This window comes from Pelodiscus sinensis, chromosome 2, assembly GCF_049634645.1.
Source record: "Pelodiscus sinensis isolate JC-2024 chromosome 2, ASM4963464v1, whole genome shotgun sequence".
Classification (NCBI taxonomy): domain Eukaryota; kingdom Metazoa; phylum Chordata; order Testudines; family Trionychidae; genus Pelodiscus; species Pelodiscus sinensis.
In genome coordinates, this window is record NC_134712.1 from 58,078,275 (window position 1) to 58,098,991 (window position 20,717).

Consider the following 20,717-nt stretch of genomic DNA (forward strand, 5'->3'; position numbering starts at 1 on the left):
TCGGGTGGAAGAGAATGAACAGCTGAAGATGACTTCAGAAAAGTCAGTGAACAAAAATATTTATACTGCAAGTTTCTTGGAGTTTTGCATGATGCAGTTTGCACTGCACAGGTTTCCCTGAGGAGACTACATTTACAATACCATATTTGCACCAGATGACTAAAAATAGGTGATAAATTTGTAAAAAGAGCAATTATTGCTTGCTTGTGGAACTCCAGAAGAAACATCATGCCGTTTCTATTCAATGGCAATATTCAACTATCATGGTAACTCAACTGTAACAGAAAACTTCATTTCAAATTTTTTTTTCTTGATTCCTCCATCGCTGTAATACTGAAGATTATCAGGTTTATTTATTAATGTTAATAGTGCCTCGCAGTATGGTGGCTAAGTGATTCAATAAGGAACACAAGTTCGATGTATCAACCATTAAAACAAGACAGACATTAGCATACAAGTTGAAGCAAGCACTGCAGTATGCCTCAGATGGCCAGGCTCAGGCATACGGAAAGGGGTGAATTCTATATAGGAGCAGTCAGCTGGGAAAGCTCTACCAATTCTTAGAGTGCTCCCCTATAAGAAACAAGTGCCTTCCTGATAGTCTCAACACCGAGGACAAATAAAAGGAAAGATGAAAGTCTCAAACAACTAGACCACGCATCTTGAATTGCACTCAAGTATACACAGGAATCCACTGCAGAGACTTAAAGATATGTCTCCACACCTGACAACCCACAGCAGTCGGGAGACATTCAGTATCAAGTGGAGCTCCCAAACACTGAAGAGGGAAAAAAGGTGCAGATGACTGTTGTATGGAAAAATTTTGTCTAACTCTGTACAAAGAACATTTTTCCACTGGAAAAAAAAAAATACATTTTTGAGTTGACTGGATGTTTTATGAACTAGGGCTGATTTCAGTAAATTGTTTCTATTTAAATGTAAAAAAAGAGCAAAAGTTTAGAGGAGGTGGCCATTCCCCCTTATAAACATTCACGTAGTGATCCACCTGGCATATGAGAGACTCAGTGTAAATCCCTTCTGGAAGAGGGCGCTGAATCCAGGTTCTCCCATCCTAGTGAGAGAAATATCTCATTTGCACCTGTTGAAGCTGTTCCACTTTGTATAAAATGACTGAAAAAGTCACTGGACCAGAGAGCAAATATGACTGTTGCCCTCTGCTTAGGACTCCCTAGTGGGAGTAGGAACTCCTGGATCCTAGATCCTACTCCAGGTGACAATTTACACAAAGAGTAACAGCTTAATCAGGAGAAGAGAACAATCCTGACTGAATACCCTATAACCTGATGGTTAGGGCACTCATCTGGGAAGGTAGAGGCCTGTGTTCAAAGTCCCAGTAAGGATTCAAATTTGGGTCTCAAATATCTCAGGTGAGTGCTCTCTAACCAAGAGGTGGTGACACCACCACCAGTTTTGTACATCAAGACCTTCATTTTCTTTGCTAAACTACAACAAGGCAAAATGACCAAAGCTGAAACAAAGTAGAGTTTGACCGGAAACAAAAGTTAACCCATTTTTCTCTGCTGAAGATCCCCCAAAAGACTGAATATGGTACAATCTGATTTTTTTGTAAGAGATTTTTAGGAACTGCCAGTGAAATGAAAGTAGCTATTTGCATAGCTCTCTGTTTTGAGGTTTGCATTAGAGAAGAATGGGGCAAAGTCTTCTTGGAAGTTTCAGATGAAAAATCATCAAAAGCAAATGCCTGTATGGATCCATTGCTGCTCTTGTGACAGAGACCAGAGACCATGAATCATTTTGACAAAGTTAAAGAATACATCCTTGTTAGATAGTAGTAGTGGACAACAGGTGTCTCACTGTCTTATACCAAAAAGCATGTCTTTTGTTTTCTTCTGGGTTGAACTATATGATCATTTCCATTTTATCCACATCTTCCCTCCCACACAGGAACTGTGAATGGAAGGATAACAGAATGTGGAGGTTACAAATAACAGACACACAACAGTCCAGTACAGACACATCTGACAATCTCCTCAAATGACCTATTATAAAAACTGAGCAAGGTGGATCAATATATACATACAATGGGAATTCCATATTCGGATTGGATTCCTGACTGACAGGAATCCAAGAAGTTTTTTCAATCCACCCTCTGAAGTTGACTCATCTCTACCTTCAAAATAAACTTCCAAATCTTCTGGTTTTAAGGAAGAGAATAGTAGCCAGTGAAGTTTCAGCACTCAAAATATGGTTCCATAAGCAAGCTCCTAAACATTTTTTAACCCTGGTTAGCTGCTTGTACTTTTGGAAAAAGGTATTAAATAACTTAATCAATACCCCCTTCCCAATGACTCCTGCTGCTGACTTTAATCCTTCACCATGGAGAAGCTCTTGCTGAAGAGAAACAGAAATATTTCAAGCACCCCCAGAATGCCCTGTAAATTAGTGAAAGTCAGCCCCTTCCTATTCCAATACTTTTCCATGGGGATTAGAAACTTGGCCCAAACTGTATTATGAAAGGCTTCTCAAATTTTGTATCTAATAAAAAAAGAAACACTTTAGTCTATTGGTAACTATTTTAAACTAGTTATGACAGCACTCAAGGGACCCAATCAGGGTCACAGTCCCATTGTGTAGAATGCTGTGCAGACATACCGCAAGGAAACAAAACTCCTAGTCCTTCAAAAGCTAAAACTAGATTAGCCATCTGATGCATAATTCTCATGTTGGCTATACAGCTGTAATTAATAACCAAACAGCGTACTCAAAGTCCCACTGACAATGCTGTTGTTATTGTTCCCACACAGCAAAGGAAGAGTACTTTCTTTTTCCTCAGCACTTTGAGCAATAAGCAGCAGACAGGGAAAGGGAGGGCAGTTGAAAATAAGATGACTTTTCCATACACTTTTTTGGAAAAAAGAGTCCACAGGAAAAGAATCTGGCATGTACCTTTCAAGACAGGAATATAAACAGGTGACCACACATTTGGTGGCTCCACTAACCTTTCACCTCTGGAAAGCTAGATCTAAATCCAGGGCTGGGTCATAAGTGAACTCAAGATCTGGAAAGCTCCAGCTGAGACTGATCCTGGTGCTGGAGGGACTTGCAAGAAATAACACTGGCTAAATAGAAGATTTCATGTTGTGGGTAAGAGTTAAGAATAGGCTTCACGTTCTCTTTAAATTTGGCCAGAGTATCCATTTCAGTGCATCAGGATAGGATAAGCACAGGAAGAAGAGAGCCAGGGATTCTCAGGGATCATGAGGTTACAAAGTATTCAATTTGTCATCGCTAACTTAAATTCTGACAAAGCTACTAAAATTTCAAGAGGGACCCAAATCCACTTGGATCTGTTGACTGACCCACGAAAACTCATGACACCATTTACATGTTTTGTTAATCTCTAAGGTGCTGCAAGACTATTCATTGTTTAAGTTTTTCCCAGTTACAGACTAATTCGGCTACCCCTCTGTAACTTCAAAATAATTCAAGTTTCAAATAAATCACCCTTAAATAGCACGTACAAAAAGGTCTATACAAAAAAAAAAAAACCTTTCATTTTCATTATAAGTTTATCCCTGATGATGTTTACAAAAATCTTTCCAGCAAAGGAGATTGCAAAGCACTTCCCTACATGCCTGGGCCCACTCCTCCTCCACACATTCCCGCTGGTCACCATTTCAGCTCTGCTGCCATTAGTGGTAAATACCCTAGGACAGCTTGCACTTGGATCTCCTTCAGATAAGAGATGATGAAAGCAATGCTAGTTCATAAGATAGGGAGAGCAACATCGGCCTTCTACAAAAAGTGATAAAAGCAACTAAACGAAGACTAAGTGCTGTCAAACCGGAAAAAAAATTTGTGTATTGCACCTCCCCCAGCACCACACTCACTCCTACCTTAACAGTAAGAGTGCTGTTGTAAAAACAAAACAGTCTCTAACCCCATGGGGGCGAGGAGAGGGGGAACCATCATTCTGTAATAGTCTGGTGCAATTTAACACTCTGGTCATCTGAAGAAGTGGGCTGTGCCCACGAAAGCTCATGATACCATCTATATGTTTTGTTAGTCTTTAAAGTGCTACCAAACTATTTGTTGTTTAAGTTTTTCGCATTACAGACTAACTCGGCTACCCCTCTGAAACTAACTCTTTTGTTATTAACACTTCAGGAAAGAAAGGTTAGAGGTGAGTGAGAAAGATTAAAGAAGAATGAAGAGGAACAGGAAAAAGGGGATAATCAACCTAGTCTACATCCACTACTTCCCTCGCTGAAGAAAGAGGAAGGGGAATATTCACTATTTATACTCTCAGGTACGATTACAGGTCCAGTAGGACAGAAACACTTTATCTGGTCTGGAACAACCACTAACTGTTGCATGTGAAATTTCAATATTTCTATCGGAAGTCTTTACTGAAAGAGACTGCTGAGAACTGCAGGCTTCGCCCCATAGTATGGATCATTATTAAACAGCCGAGCATGCAGTCAGCAAGCTCCTAGCCTTGCCTTAAGAGCAGCCCTCTAAAATTGTTAGTGAACTTATTTAGCCACATCTATTCCTTAATGATTAGTCTAGAGAATCTGGATAAAGGGATACAATTGAAAATGTATAAAGTGATTAATCTGAGTGATGAGCTATGCACAGTAAAATCAGTTAGTGCTGGTCATATGCCAACCACCTAGGTTTTCTGCATTGTTTTGCTGTGCCAAATTAATTTAGGCCAAAGTTTTCAAATTTTGATTGCCTAAGGACAAGCTCATAAATATGGATTAAAAGTTTTGGTTTAGCACCTTGAGATACCTCTGACAAAGTTTATAATAAAGCCTATCCCACTTCCTTTGCTCCAACCACTTGCAGTGTGTCAAAGTCTGCTTCAGCAGGCAGCCAGGCTTCTGTAAACAAAAAGAGGAGAACAATCCATCTAATTTATGACATATATTCTGTCATATCATTTAAAGAGGCAAGATAGTGTAGTACCATGGTCAACAACCAGTAGCTTTATCTTGGAATCTACAGCTAAATCTTAGAGCCTCTGACAGGTGATCCTGACTGGTTTGGCAAGGGGGCTATCAAGTGCTGGCACTGCAACTGCCCCTCCCCACACTGTGGCACATCTCCTGCCCTTTGCCTTAGAGCTTGCCCCCCCCATCCAGAGCCTCCCACTTGCCATGCAGAAGAGGGAAGGGAAAGGAGGTGGCACTGATGTCAGTGTGTCCCCCTCCCACCTTGTATTCTGTCTCCACAGAACAGAGGGTGGGGGAACAACAGGGCTTGGGATGGAGGGAGTTTGTTGGCTGCTTTTGAGAGTGGTGCATGGTCAGGACAGCAGTGAGCCTGCTTTTAGCCCCACTGTACCACCACCCTGCAGGCACCTGAGGTAAACAGCACCTAGCTGGCACCAGCTCCAGACCCCTGCCCTATTCATAAGCCCCCTCCTGCACTCCAAGCCCCTGCCCTAGCTCTGAGGCCCCTAGACCCAAACTCCCTAACAGAGCCTGAACCCCCTCTTATACCTCTATCCCCTGCTCCAGGCTCAGCTCAGAGCCCCTCTCACACTCCAAATTCCTTAGCCCAAGACCAGAGCCTTTGCCCCAACCCTGTGCCCCTGCCTGGTGAAAGGGAAGGAGGATTGGGGGGGGGGGGGGAGAAAAGAAATGAGCAAGGGCGGGGCCTCAGAGAAGGGGCACAAGGGAGGCGGGGCAAGGGCATTTGGGTTGAGGTAGATCCTGGATTGCACTTATATTCAAAAAGTGATCTTGTGCTTAAGAAGGACAGAGACCACTAGTATGGTACAACAAATATGGGATTATGGGTCACAACTGCGAACTCCAATTCTGACTGTACTACTGGTTTATTTTTTGGAAGGGGGGGCGCGCTTTGGAAAAGCTAACTTAACTTTGTCTCCATTTGTAAAATTATAAACATTTAGTGCTGGGAGAGACATCAGGTCATCTAATCCAGCCCCTGCACTGAGGCAGGATCAAGTATATCTTGTACACCATTGAGAATACTAACCTATTGGGGGGGGAGGGGAAGCGAGGCAGATGCTACAATATTTGCAAAGTTCGGAATAAAAGTTGCAAAATGTAATAATCAATAAGGTAATAGGTCTGGAAAATGGAATGTCTCCAGAACAAAGATAATGGGACAGAAAGCATCAACTCCAAGCATAGTCTTCAAATTTAGGTATCCTAATTCTGCAGAAGTCAATGCTGTCAAATTCCAACAATGACAACCGGTGAAGTAATAATTTTGAGAAAACCATCTTGCTTTCCAAGAGAAGCTGGGCCAGGATATTAGTTGCAAGGTGCTGGACTGACACAGCAACAAGAGCATTAAAAGAATATAACAGATAAGTAGAACAGAGTCCAAAGAAACCAAAAAGAAAAAAGCAACAGTAGTATTGTGGGCTCAATTCCCCCCCATACCTCACACTTTGTGTAATCACACCAGTTCAAACTCAGAATGGTAGCATTTTTACATCTATTGGCACTGATCCAAACATCTACATCACTGTGTGTTTTGGACGATGTCCAACATCACAGAATACTGATTTGATTGTGGCCTCTAGGTACCACTGCTATATTAACGATGTATAAGCCGGTTAGCTCATTTTTTGAATTTTCACATTTGACTTCAGTAGATTCATGTTGTTATTATTGTAAACGTGACAGCTATTGATCAGTACTGCAAACCAATGCTTACTGGCTACCTGATATCAGTGTATGAATGTATCTGACTCAACATGTATAATATTGAAGGGATTGGAATGAAATGAGTAAATGGACTGAAATAATGGAAAAACAACAAATAGTCTGGTAGCACTTTAAAGTCTAACAAAACATGTAGATGGTATCATGAGATTTTGTGGGCACAGCCCACTTCTTCAGATGACCAGAGTGTTGGATGTCCAGAACTAAAATAAATAGGGGAGAACGGAGGGGGTGAGGGGGAAAAGGAGAGAATGAGGAAAAAAATGGGAGGGGGGAAAACAAGAAGTGGCAGTGGGTATAAAAATATCAAGGGGAAGCCGAGCTGGAATGTAACTTTTTTTTTTTTTTTTTTAAATACCCACAGCGTCTTGTTTCCCCCCCCCTCCCATTTTTTCCCCCTTCTCTCTTCCCCCCGTATTTATTTTCGCTCTGGACATCAACACTCTAGTCATCTGGAGAAGTGGGCTGTGCCCATGAAAGCTAATGATACCATCTATGGCTACATCTACACTAGCATGATCTTGTGCAAAAACTCTTCCAGAAGAGAGTGTCTACACTGGCATGTGCGTTTGCGCAAGAGATGTGCTTTTGCACAAGAGCATCCATGCCAGTATAGACACACTCTTGCGCAAGAAAGCTCTGATGGCCATTTTAACCATAGGGCTTTCTTGCGCAAGAAATTCATGTTGCCTGTCTACATTGGCCTCTTATGCAAGAAGAGTTGCACAAGTGGGCTTATTCCTGAGCGGGAGCATCAGAGTTCTTGCGCAAGAAGCACTGATTTCATACCTTAGATTGTCAGTGTACTTGCGCAAGAACTCGCAGCCAGTGTAGACAGGCAGCAAGTTTTTGCGTCAAAGTGGCCGCTTTTGCACAAGATCGCACCAATTTAGACACAGCCTACATGTTTTGTTAGTCTTTAAAGTGTTACCAGACTATTTGTTGTTTAAGTTTATCCTGTACTGACAGACTTGGCTACCCCTTGAAGCTTTTGAAATTATGAAAATTTTCAGATATAATGTGAAGAATTGCACAGCTAGAGAGAATTCCTGCTTATCTCAAAGTGCAGAAAATCAGTTGCTCTGCATTTAGGTTGAGAATTCATCCAGTTGTATATTTTAAGTGCTTACTTCAGGAAAGGATCTGAAAGTTGAGGGCTCTCTAAGATTTGATGGCTGGAATCTGAAACCAGACAAATTCAGATTAGAAATGTTACACATTCTTTACAGAAAAGGTGATTAGTTATTGGACATTTTACACAGGTATGCAGTTTTTTTCCCCTAAAATGTATGTTTTCTGCTAGACAACATGGCTGCATCTAGACTGGCATGATTTTGCGGAAATACTTTTAACGGAAAAACTTTTCCGTTAACAGTATTTCCGCAACAGAGCGTCTATATTGGCAAGTGCCTTTACGCAAAAGATTTGTTTTTGCGCAAAAGCATCTGTGTCCAGTATAGACGCGGTTTTGCGCAAGAAAGCTCCAGCAGCCATTTTTGCCATCGGGGCTTTCTTACACAAAAAATTCCTGTCCCTGTCTACACTGGCCCTCTTGCGCAAAAACACTTGCGCAAGAGGGCTTTTTCCTGAGTGGGAGCGTCAAGAGCTCTTCCGCAAGAACACTGACAATCTTACATTAGATTGTCAGTGTTCTTGTGCAAATTCTCGTGGCCAGTTTAGACAGCTGGCAAGATTTTGTGCAAAAGCAAATGCTTTTGTGCAAAAGCAAATGCTTTTGCACAAAATCTTGCCAGTCTAGATGCACCCTAAGAGAATGGTGCAGGAACTATTTGGTGAAATTTTATTATATGTATGATGTAATAGGTCAGACTAGATCACTGTAATGGACCCTTATGGTTTATGAAATTTGAACTTTTAAAGTACAAAGACAGAACTTAGAGTTCGACCATAAAAATATGGCCCTTTTTACCAGTGTTTTTACTGGTGTTTAGGGGTATGTGTGTGTCCCCTTCCACTTGAGGTGTTTTAGCAGGTTTTATATTCCCCTCACTTTGGGGTCTTGTATTTTACTTTATACACACACACACACACACACACACTTATCGCGTTGAAAATTTTTTTGTAAGCTGCCTCCAATATTTTAACAAGAGGTGGGGTAAAGATATTTTCAATACACACATACATGACAATTGTGAACAACAGAATAAGATCACAATAAACAGGTTTTTTTAAAGCTAAGGATATAGAAACATTATTATGCCTACAATGTGAGTTGGTATCACAATTTCTAATGTGGCAAGGTTGTGATTTATAGTGAAAGGTGCTTATGAAAGCCAGGCAACAGTCAGACCCCATGTATTAAGACTACCATCAAGCAGAATATAGCTGAGTTAAATTTACACAGCTTTAAAAGAGTATCATAGTAGTAAAAATAGCCATTCTTTCCTGCTACATACAAATTAAACTTGGAAAAATGGCTCTACCACAAATCTTACATACTGCATTCTTTAAAAAGAATACAAATGGCAACTGTGAAAAGCACTATAAACTCAGCAGTTTCAAAAAGTTAATATAAAAATATTGAGTTTGTAGGAGGCCTATATGAAAAGTTGGAGTTAAAAAGTTAATGGCATTCTTTCTTTAGTTTCAGAAGGATCTTCAAGAAAATAGCTATAATGAATTATGCAGTCTCCTCTAATTTTGAATTTTCCTGTTTTATTAATTCCTGTTACAAGCTTTTAAGATGTATTATTAAATTTTGTCATTTAGAGAAGTAAACAGCAGTTGCCTGAAACATCCAATTAGTGTTCTGATGAGCACAACTTAAAAACTAACCCCCTATGTTTAGGTACTCATAAGACAAGAACAATTTCAAAGTATTTTTATTTTACCAGGTAAAGGGCATTTTCAGTTTAAACAACTGAAATGTATCAAGTCAGCATAACACAAGAGTTTCTCCAGACTCACACTTGGGTGCCCCTGTGTATAATCATATTATGTATATCTTCACTGAAAGCTACGAAGCACCTGATGGCATGAAAAATGAAGATGGTGATTTATCTGTGAAATTCCTAGGAATGTGGTCATTGTTGGGAGAAGCACAAAGGTCTTGAAACTGCAGACAGGAGGTAAATATTGTGTTGTAATAAATTTAGCAAGTGATAACACAAACCTCAAAAATAGAGAAGTGAGTGACAAACCACATTCCATGTTGAGGAGTTATGGCATGTTTAGAAGTAGATACTAGAAGGGTATCTTTTGGAAGTGTAGGAAGAGAATTTACCAACCTTCCCCTGACATTTGTATGAAAATAAATTAGAAAGCTCTAGCATTCACAGACACAAGTCTTCAAATATTAATGGACGTTAATTACATTCTCCCAGGAGATCCAAATTTATATTATGCAGTAAAGGGATGGGGGTGCAAAGTATCACTTTTTATTTTAGAAGGAGCAGTCTCAGTGGAGTTCAGACACATCAACTCCTGTACAACTATTGGCTTTTCCCCCTCTATACGTGTTTTCCCACATATTTACACAATTTTGAACAACACAAAGTAATCTGCCAAAGACAGAGTTTTATATCATTACACAGGATGTGGCTTCACTTCATCATCCCAGGGACTGACAGAACAGAAGGGTACTTACTGAACAGTAGATCCCATTCCCTCCCTCAAGTCCTTGCAGCAGGGGCTCAAATTCATTGCAACTTGTTACAAGGTGAAGAAATGACACGATGTGCTTATCTTAATAGGAAAAGTCTAGATAAATTGACTAGTATCTCCTTCACTTTAGGACTCCTCTTCCACCTCCATCCCCCTGAGCCCTTGAAGCTCCAAAGCTCCTAGAGTACATGGCTTGAAACCTCTCCTCTCTTGCACTCTGTACCCAAAGCTGTATCAAAGAGACAGACACCTGACTACTTGCAAGACAAAGTGTTCGGTTTCCTCTCTCTAGGTATGCCCACGAGAGACCTCTGTACACATACTTGATCTCTTCCAACAAGGATTAGAGGGCAATAGGAACGGTCCTCTTTCTGATCATCACATAGAACACAGTACTCAGCTGTTAGTGCTCTCAGCCAGAGCAGCTCATACTCTGTATCACAAGTCACTAAGGACTAAAGGAGAACCAATGAAAAGCACCACCCACTCCTACTACATTCAGCCCAGGCCTCAACAATACTAACCTTAAGGTGCAAATCTCCTTATTCAGAAGCAGGATGTTAGCTTTGGGCCAAGGAACGAGACACCAGTCACTGCGGGGGAACAGCAGATCAGAAGCCACCCTTACTAGAGCTCCTCGGCAGCAGATCCGTGAGCGGGCAAAGCAGGCAGCAGACTGGCTCTGGACTCGCACCACTGCACCCCACACTAAAGCGGGAGGAGCTCCCCAGGCGCTGCGGCTGGGTCAGGCGCATCTTCTGCGCTGGAGCCCAACACACCCGCCAGACACACGGACTCTGAGGATGAGCTACGCATCGCCCCAGCCCGCCCGCAGGAACGCGCTCCCCGGATGGGGAAAGGGGGAGGGGGCATTAAAATATCCTTAAAGGAGAGGAGAAAAACTAGGCACAACACCTACCCCTCCCCGCGAGCATCAACCCCCTTCTGGAGGGGGCCAGTGAGGCCCCCCAGCGCTGCCCCTCATCCCGTACCGCGCATCCTGGCACTGGGCAGGCAGCTGCCCCGCCCCAGGGCGTCGGGCCAACGCAACGCCCGGCGGAGACGGAGTTAACCCCCGGGGCGGCCGGGCGGAGCCCCAGCCCGCCTCCCCCCCCAGCCTAACCGGGCGCAGCAGCCCCGACGCCAGGCTAGCGCTTCCCCACGCACCTGGCTCCCTCGGGGAGGCAGCGAGGCCCGCAGCTCCCCCGGCCCACACGCAGCGGCCCCGCCAATCAGGGCCCGCGGCTCCAGGTGGCCCCGCCAGGTGGAGGGCGGGCCGGGCGCCGGCAGAGCGGGTGGGGCGGAGGCGCCCAGCCGCGCCCTGCACGGTACAGCCCGCTGGTGCCCAGAGCAGGGCGGCTCCGGGGCCCCGATCCTTCCCCCTCCGCCAGCCTGGAGAGCAGCACATTCCTCTCCCTCCCGCATACACTTCGGGCGGGCATGGACCCCGGGCCTACTCCATCCCCGGGCTCCTTTCCCTTAGTGCCAGCTATAGGGGACGGGCCTCTCTGCACGTGTCGCCCGGTTCTTGCCCTGCTGCTCCCTGCTTGTGCCAGCCCCGCCAGGTTAGCGCAGCTGCGTCTCTGGACGCCATGCTGCAAACTGTCCTAGCTTCAGACGGCGCAGGTGGATTAAGAGCAACAGGGGCAGGGCGCTCCTACAGCTTTGCGGAGCAAGGGGAGAAGAGCTCTGCTAGGAAAGCGTACTCATTAGGAGAACCTGGTCTGTATAGAAAGGCTGCGTGTAGGCCACTGCTGCCTTCAAACATAAAAGCAGGAAAGGTAGGTCCTGTAGCTCGAGAGAAATAAGTGGGGAAAAGCCGAATAAACTGATAATCCTCAACATGAGGATGTTAGGCAAAAAGTTAAACGATTTAGAGTGCAAGACAACTCGATTAAAATAGGGATGAAAAACTACTTTAATTTTTCAGGTTTACCCCTTGACAACTTTTATACACACCCCCTCTCCCCCCCCCCCCAATTTAGCAACACAAGTTATATGATTTACCGACTAGGATAGTAGGCAAGATAATCACCCAAACTATCAATTACTTTAACATGAAAATCTTCTGTAAGGCTAAGTCTACACTGCAGTCTTCTTGCACAAGAACTGTTTTGCGCAAGAGTTCTTGCGCAAACATTCTTGCGCAAGAGCCTGTCCACACTGCCATGTGCTTTTGTGCAAGAGCGTCCATGGCAGCGTGGATGCTCTCTTGCACAAGAAAGCACTGATGGCTATTTTAGCCATAGGGGTTTTCTTGCATAAGAAACTGCTGTTGCCCTATTCCTCGTGGGGAGAGGAATAACTCTTGCACAAGAAGCCCTCTCTTCTGATGCTTTACTGTAAATTGACTTGCACAAGAACACGTATAGGCAGCATCTAGACTGGCATGATTTTGCGGAAATACTTTTAATGGAAAAGTTTTTCCATTAAAAGTATTTCTGCAAAAGCGCATCTAGATTGGCACGGATGCTTTTGCGCAAAAAGTGCTTTTGTGCAAAAGCACCCGTGGCCAGTCTAGACGCGATTTTGTGGAAGAAAGCCCCAATCGCCATTTTAGCCATCGGGGCTTTTTTGCGCAAAACAGTTCTTCCCTGTCTACACTGGCCCTCTTGCGCAAGTATACTTGCACAAGAGGACTTTTTCCCGAGCAGGAGCATGAAAGTATTTGCGCAAGAAGCACTGGTTTTGTACATTAAAGTCAGTGCTCTTGTGCAAATTTAAGCGGCCAGTGTAGACAGCTGGCAAGTTTTTGCGCAAAATCTTGCCAGTCTAGATGCACCCATACGGTGTAGACATAGCCTAATAGTAGAAAGCTCAGAGCGTTTTGTGTAAATTTGGCACCAGTTTGGGCAGGAACCATTGCCGGTCTGGTTCTTTACATCTGCTTTATTAAAGCAGTGTGGCTGTAGACAAGTGTGCTTAAACACTATTTATACCTCCCAAACTTAAGTGATAAATTTCAACATCCGAATGGAAAGGAGTTACACTTTAATTTATAAACAATCCCACTGAATGCCAGGTGCAACTCATAAGGATATCAGAACTGGGGCTAAAAGGTAGGTCTGCTTTCAAATTGTTTTAGCAATGCCATTGTTCTTGTTTATTCTGTTTGCTAGCTCTAGACATGCAGGTGAACATGAAATTAGACAGCAGGCTAAAACCAGAAAAAAAACCTAGTTTCTATAAATGGGAATAAATTAGAACGTGTCAGCCATACAGGTAGCCAACAATCAACATAATTGTATGAGGGCTTACATGAAACAGTTGTAGGGAAAGTGTTAATTCAACTACATTGATTAGTGACTTAAACCACAAACTGAAATGAGTATCTACATGTGTCTACATTTTCTTAAGTTAGAAATTATATTCAATTAAATAGGTACAGTTGTATTGTTAATTTGTTAAAGCTTAAGAGGCAAAAGTCTCTTTCAACAGTAACTATTAACATGAATGATTGAAGGGACACCAGGAACCCAGACCTAAATCATCTCTGTGGTGCTCTAATTTGTGTGTGTCTCTGACACACCCAAAAGCTGGTTGGTTCAATAAAATAATGTTCACCCACTTGTCCCTCACCAGTGTAAATACCTGTTCTTAATTATAATTTAACAAAGATCACAATGTATAATGTACTCTTTACATTATACCTGGATTGGATGTAAAATTTCCCTAGTCCATTTCACTTTGTTTGGAGGAAGATATGTAGAAAGATGCATTGGGTTCCAGAAACACTGTAGGGAAATATTAAAGTGCCAGTCAAACAAAAACAAACAAAACTGTTTCCATCAGAACTTAAAAGTCTCAGAAATGTTTCTATTAACCCTAGTTCAGATTTATTTTTTCCACCCCGTGTTTTTAACCAGCCTAGATTTAACCCAACTAGATATGATGTTTAACATAGTCTTATCGTGGATTACACAGCAAATACGTCAATTTGAGATAGCCTGTTTTTGAATCTGCCCGCTGAAAATATTTCACCAAGCTGTCACTCATCAACAGTCATCCAAAACACAGAGAGTCTGGCACTGAAATACAACATGTTAATCAAAACATTGACGTTAATACATGCACACAACAGCTACAAATCAACTCACTCAATCCCAGTTTCTCTGCTTTTTCTGTGCTTGTTAAAAATGGCAAAGTAAACAGTTATGGAACAATTGCTTTTTTCCTCTTGGTGTTTATTTTAAAGTGGATATTACGGTGTCTCCTGACTATCTACCCTTTAGCAACAGTTTGCTTTTTATTTATTCTGAACTGTGAAGATTTTATTCCATGTCACTAGTTCCTAAATAATACCTAAAGAAACTCTGCCACTATTCTAATTCTGAAGTCCCTTTGCAAGAAAGGACTTCTGAATTTGTCAGTTAAAATAACTTGTTACACCCTTGAGATTGTCAAGTAATTCAGTTGTGTTACACACATAAAATAGTTTATTGTACTGCTTTTTTAGCTAGCCAGTAGTTTGAGTTAATTATTTACTCATTAGCAAAAAACACAGTCATGAGACTGACCTCCAGAACAGAGGTGTCAGCTCAGGGAAGGTTAGTACTACAACATAACTGGAGTTGGAAGGGGCAGAAGAGAAGACCCTGGACAGGACTGGAAACTACTTGCTCCAGCAACTGCAGGGATGGAGAAAAATGCTCTAACATCTCTTCCAAGATATACAATAAAAAAAAATGCAGTCTACAGAAGACTGTCCATGGTTGATGGCACCACACTTGGTATTGAGTAGTGAAGTTCTCACAGCTACAAATCTGCAGGGCAGTTCCATAGGGTGTGCCACATTGTGCTCTGATCCATGCACCCTTTACACAACAGTGGAGAATATGAGAATCATGTGCTGGGGTGTTTGTCTCATTCAGGCTATGGATGTAAGTGAGTAGTGGACTACTTCACTACCCAATAAGCCAACGCTTATCAGGTAGACAAGTTGACTACTCGCATTCCATCCCACTCTGAGGCAGCAAAGGGAAGCAGGGGGGCGGGGGAGGGGTGGAGAAGGGAGCCAGTGCTGGGGAGAGCCAGCTTAAAAGTCCATTCCCCACAGCATCATCTCTACAGTGCCACCTGCACACACCCCTCGCTGCTTCCTTTATCAGAGGCAGCAGCGTAGGGGAAGGGTGACCAGGGGCTGCTACCATGAAACAGCCCCTGTCCATGGAGGGTCCCCAATTCCCTGCTGGGATCCCCACAGACAGGAGCTGTTGCCAGCTGGGCATGCAGACTGTCTCAGTCCAGGCTTGCGCCATGTCTGGACCAAACCCCGCTGCAGCTCTGCAGTTTTAAAATGCCCTCTCTCCTCCTTCCCCCCCCCCACCCCACCCCACCCCTACTGCATTTTCAATTGCAGAGCCACAGCAGGGTTTGGTCCTGGACTCACCGCAAGCCAGGCTGCCTTCCCCTATGGACTAATCAATTTGTTGATAAATATTCTATCAACTACTTGATTAGTAAATTAACATCAATGTAACATTCCTAATTCAGACAACATGGCTGAAGAGAATGCAGTGCCACTTTTGAAAGTATATCAAAGTTGGCCAACCTGTCAGTATCAGGGTTAATCACTGGAATGGCAGTAGGTTATTCCTTCTATGGTATTGGTAACTTGATTGCTTAGTGGCAGATAGGCCTGTTGACACCGGTGATTATGATCTTGTATGAGTTCTTTAACAAAAGCTATCATGTACCACATGTCATTCAGTGATAACACATCCCATGTGATATTGAATGCACCTCTAAGGTCGGTTTTGGACTTACAGAAAGTTGGGATCATCAAGGCTACAACTACTCTGCCTCATGGGGATTATTTTTGGGAGACACCTCTTCCCAGGAGCACTTCTGCCAGATGATGTTGGTTTCTGAAAGCATGGGTAACAATTATAAAGATCTAATCGTTCGACCCTACACATTCCATGTGTACACAGTTGTGGCCCGTCCACCTTCACTACTGTTGGAGAACTTGGCCCTGATCCATTGACTCTGTTGTCGGTCTCTCGTTACTCTAAGTGGGGGTCCTTTTGGGCCAAACGTTTACATAGGTATGGAGAACCACACTCTGAATTAGAGCAACTTACACCAAAACCACTCACATAGTTTTTGCATAATGAGAGGATTGACCCAGCCCTATGCCATGTGCTATTTAGCTTAGCACAGGGAAAGGGGGGGGGGGGCAATAATTTTTTATGTGAGGGGCACTCCAAGAATTTGGAAAATGGACAAGGGCTGAACTCTTCCATTAAATTAATGGAGAAGATACGGGGTCTGGGATGGAGGTTAGGTGCAGAAAGGAGCTTGGGGTAAGGGATTGGGGTGCAGGGGTTTGGGTTGTGACCTGGGGCAGGGGATTGGGGTGAAACATCTGGGAAGAAAGAGGATTGGGGTGAGGGAGGAGTTAGGGAGCCAGAGGCAGGCTCTGGCCAAGAGACTTACCAGGGCTACTCTTAGCCATCAGCCCAGCAGGTTTCTCAGGCAGGCTACAGGGGCCATGTGTATCTGTAAATAGATGCAAGCCTGAGGGGGGGGGGGGAGGAAGAAGGGGACATTGTGTGTGCTGCCTGTTCTTCATGGCCAATAGGACTGTGCTAGGGGCGGGGGCAGCAATCAAAGTTTATCCTCCTCTTGACCCGGTCTCAACTGTTCAAAGACTAAACAGGGCCCTGCAGCTGCTTTTCTGAACTATGTGCGAGGCTTTGAGGCGCCATGCTGACCGGATCCAGCACAGGTTGGAGCTGGTTCACGGGCTGTATTTTGCCCAGCCCTGGCTTAGAGGCACTTCTCATGTCTTTAGATTTAGCTATTCATTTTGAACAAATTTAAATATTCTGAACAATATAATAGGAAATACATTTGGGAATTTTAAGTTTAAAAAAAGCCTTATGGATGTTCAGACGAGTACTATGATTTTAGTCTATTCAGGAGACTTTATTGAAGATTGTTTAACAAATCAAGACCTATACAAAACTGAACTTGCCCTTTGAACTGGATTACACATTTCAACATTCACATTAATCTTTTGTCCACAGTAAATCCCCTCAAGTCAGTGTGTTCCTTATTTATGCTCCCATGCTATGCACTCAGTTATTCTAGAATATACACCAGTAACTGTTGATGTGTATATCAGAGTGCACTGCAGCCATGAACCTTCTACTTATATTTATTTTTACACACACACACACACACACACACACACACACACACCCCTCCCCCAATGATCACGGGATACCTCTCAATTTTCAGGTTCTTGCCTTATTTTACACATTGCCAGTACATAAAAAAGAAAATATTTCCAGAATATTTCTCCAACCCCAGCAGAGTGAGAAGCAATAGTTAAAAAATAAATGTGAAGGAGAAACAATATGTATTGACAATATGCGCTTAAAATTACTCCCTGCTGCTGCTGCTACTGACTGAGCTAAAAATCAAAATGAACAGCAGCAAGGAACTAAAATGCAGCATTTTTAAGTGTATCCTAGAAGCAGAAATTAGGGATACAGAGGATTTAGGACATAATCAACCCCCTTCTCAATTAAGAATTATTCCCGACATGTTCTCTAATATTTTGTAGTATGGTATTGACTTGCCCCTCTGTGTAAGAAATTCAGCAGTTAAACTTTTACAAAAATAAATGTTTGCTAACATCCCAACTAATTACCTGGACATTTAGGAACAAGTGGGGAATCCAACAATCCCCAAATTTGAAACAGGAACAATAAATCTCATAAAGCAATGATGGAAATAGGTTGCTAGCATTTCTTCTGGATGCCTCCTGTAGATTCCCATAATCTTGTCTGGGTTGGACTTGGTTTCACCTGGCTAGTCCAAATCTATGCCTAGTAACTGTGTAAGCCACTCTTAATACTCGTAGGATTAGAAATGATGGAAAAACAAAAGCGGTGTTCCACACATATGCTAATACGTATTCCAAGCTGTGTTCACAGTGAAGCAGTCAGAACTCTGCTTGAGAGGAATCTCAAAGTAGATCATCAATTTCCCAATATTACCCGCTTTGATTCCCCCCAAAACCAACAGATCAGGGCACTTAGAACAACAAGAGACAAGCAAAGACAGGTTACCATAGAGGCCAGAGTCAGGCAGCAGGAATAGGTAGTACAGAGGGGGGGAAAGCCCATATAACCCTTAGCAGGGGAAAACCCAGTTACAGGAATTACCTTCCTTTTCCTCTACTTTGTTTAAATAGAAGGGAATCAATCAGGATTCCCATAGTTTTGACAATCTGATCCCAAGACTGGAGTCCTATGCCAGAGTTGTACTTCTAGTTCTGACAACTATTAACAGGTCACTTCTTGGTGGATCAGAACGGCAGCCCTGACATAGGGTCTACAAGTACAGCAAATAGTATCTTACAGTAGCATGTCAAAAACAGGTGATAGGTATAAAATAATCAACATGAACACATGTTCTCCATCCATTTTCCATAGGACACAAACCACCAACATCACTGCAGTTTCTGTACCAGACAGATCTATGCTTAAATTCACTGAGATGAAAGAGCCTTAAAGACTTTGTTTGGAAACAGCCTTCTCAATAGGCTTCACCAAAAGAAGTAGCTTCAAGCTAGTTGGAGAGATTGTGTCACTTAAAGTTGTGGCAATGGCAGGGATGGGCAAGGCAATAAGTGGCTCATGGACTGGACATGGATCACCAGGGTTAGCCCCTGGAAGGCTGCCAAAAGCTTTATTTACCTAAGTGTCTGCAGGTATGGCTGCTCACAGCTCCCATTGGCCATGGCTCGCTATTCCCAGGAGCTGCAGGGAGCATTGGGACAGCTAGAGAGCTGGGTGTGCTGCCTCTGCCCCAAGCACCAGTGGCTGCAGGGGTGATGGCTGCAAAGCGGGTGGAGGGGGAGGAGCACACAGAAGATGGCCAGAAGGGAGACATGCTGCTGCTGCTGCCAGGAGCTGCTTGAGGTGGAAAGCACAGCCCAGAGCCTGCACTCTTGAGCACCCCTGCTGCAACCCTCTGCCCCAGCCCTGATCCCCTTGTCACAATAAAAAACTTTCAATCCCAGCCCAGAGCCTCCTCCTGCACTCTAAGTCCCCTATCCCCAGCACTACTCCAGAGTCCACACCATCAACTAGGGCACCATTCTCTGGATAGTGCTAAGGGCTGCCTAGCCCTAGCACTGACCCTTCTGCGTGAGGCTCTGCCCCTTCCAGGATTGTGATCAGCCCCTCTGCCTTGCCTAGGGGCCCTGTGCAGCTGTTGGCCTCACTGTCTGGCTACTAGGATCTTAATGTGGTAGCAGTAGCATGCCTAGCTTCTGGAGAGAAGAAATTGTTTTGCAGTGGCCAGCTAAAACATAGCTCTACCAAAGAAAGGAATTATGGAATCCCAAATTTATCAATGATCTTCATATCAAATTTGCTCCACTACAAAATCTTCCCACTCCCACACTATCACATCTGCAAATTTAGCCTGGTATCTGAGATGGTCACACTTGTTCTGGCATCAGCAAACGTGTGTAATTGCAACACCATTGGCAGTTCAGTTGAACTCTCCAAGCCAGAAGACAAACCAGCTCATTCTAACGTAAGTCTACAGAGTGTATACAATAATGGGAGGAAACAGTAATGATTAAAAAAAAAATCCATCACAAAAGCAAGCAGCTATATCTCTGATGATGTAGGGTGACAAAGGAGCTGATCTTTTGATTAAGAAAGTACCATTTTTAGATTTTATACTATAGGCACTTTTCCAACCATAATTATATAATCTAATGGGCAGTGCATTATACCATAAATTATATAATCTGTGTCCAGTCCATGCATGAAGTGTCCTACCTCTCAACTTCAGAACTTCCCCAGTGTATTGAGAGCATCTACTAAGATTAAAATACAGCCTTATCAAAAGTCCTTGTGATCATAAGAAAATTGAGATGGATTTTAACATAAAAGAAAAATAGTGATATGTAGCTGTATTTTTATTTCTTTATATAAAAAGTAAGAATGTTTCCATTTACATTAATTATTGCTCAAAGTGATAACTCAATAGTTAAACATCACAATTTCAATTGTTAACATTTTGTTGTCCCATATTTTATTATGGATTATTCAACAATGGGACACAAAGAAACAATATGCATAGATGTGTGTTAGTGGATCTTATTTTGACACACGTTTGTGTTTCATATTTTACATGGAATTTCAGGAAGCAAAGTAGTGCTAATATACGTTGTTTTGAGGGATAGGAATATACTGTAGGTTGCTCCAGTCAACACTACTTGTCTCGTTTCAAAACACTGCATCACAAAACTTCTAATCTATTTTTAGTTTTGATGTGAGTGCATACAAATAGTTTTAAAAGGACTTAAGATGAATGGATTTTTTTTAGCAAAATTGTTTAATGTTATTAATCCTTCCTACAGCCAGTATT

At 42.8% G+C, this 20,717-nt stretch overlaps 1 protein-coding gene and 1 long non-coding RNA gene across 24 annotated transcripts in view; one reads left to right on the forward strand and one right to left on the reverse strand.

The window, feature by feature from the left end:
• Nucleotides 1–20,717, reverse strand: part of SGK3 (serum/glucocorticoid regulated kinase family member 3) — an 85,721-nt gene that overhangs the window by 49,465 nt on the left and 15,539 nt on the right. For 3 of the 21 annotated variants that reach the window (XM_075920588.1, XM_075920592.1, XM_075920593.1), the window contains exons 2-5: nt 13,967–14,050; nt 10,841–10,909; nt 7,823–7,874; nt 4,770–4,871 (exon numbers count right to left, since the gene is read on the reverse strand). The exons of 6 other annotated variants lie outside the window; for them this stretch is intronic. The gene's annotated coding sequence lies outside the window, so the exon portion shown is untranslated. Of the gene's footprint in view, nt 1–4,769; nt 4,872–7,822; nt 7,875–10,840; nt 10,910–11,308; nt 11,449–11,483; nt 12,716–13,966; nt 14,051–20,717 lie in introns of those variants that run through there. 12 more of the 21 variants (XM_075920591.1, XM_075920596.1, XM_075920597.1 and 9 more) reach the window with 8 other exon arrangements.
• LOC142827044 (uncharacterized) overlaps nt 1–20,717 on the forward strand; it is a 57,033-nt gene that overhangs the window by 23,258 nt on the left and 13,058 nt on the right. For 2 of the 3 annotated variants that reach the window (XR_012901414.1, XR_012901416.1), the window contains exon 2: nt 4,150–4,291. This is a non-coding gene — a long non-coding RNA (uncharacterized LOC142827044). Of the gene's footprint in view, nt 1–4,149; nt 4,292–9,547; nt 9,782–20,717 lie in introns of all 3 variants that reach the window. The other variant, XR_012901415.1, reaches the window with a different exon arrangement.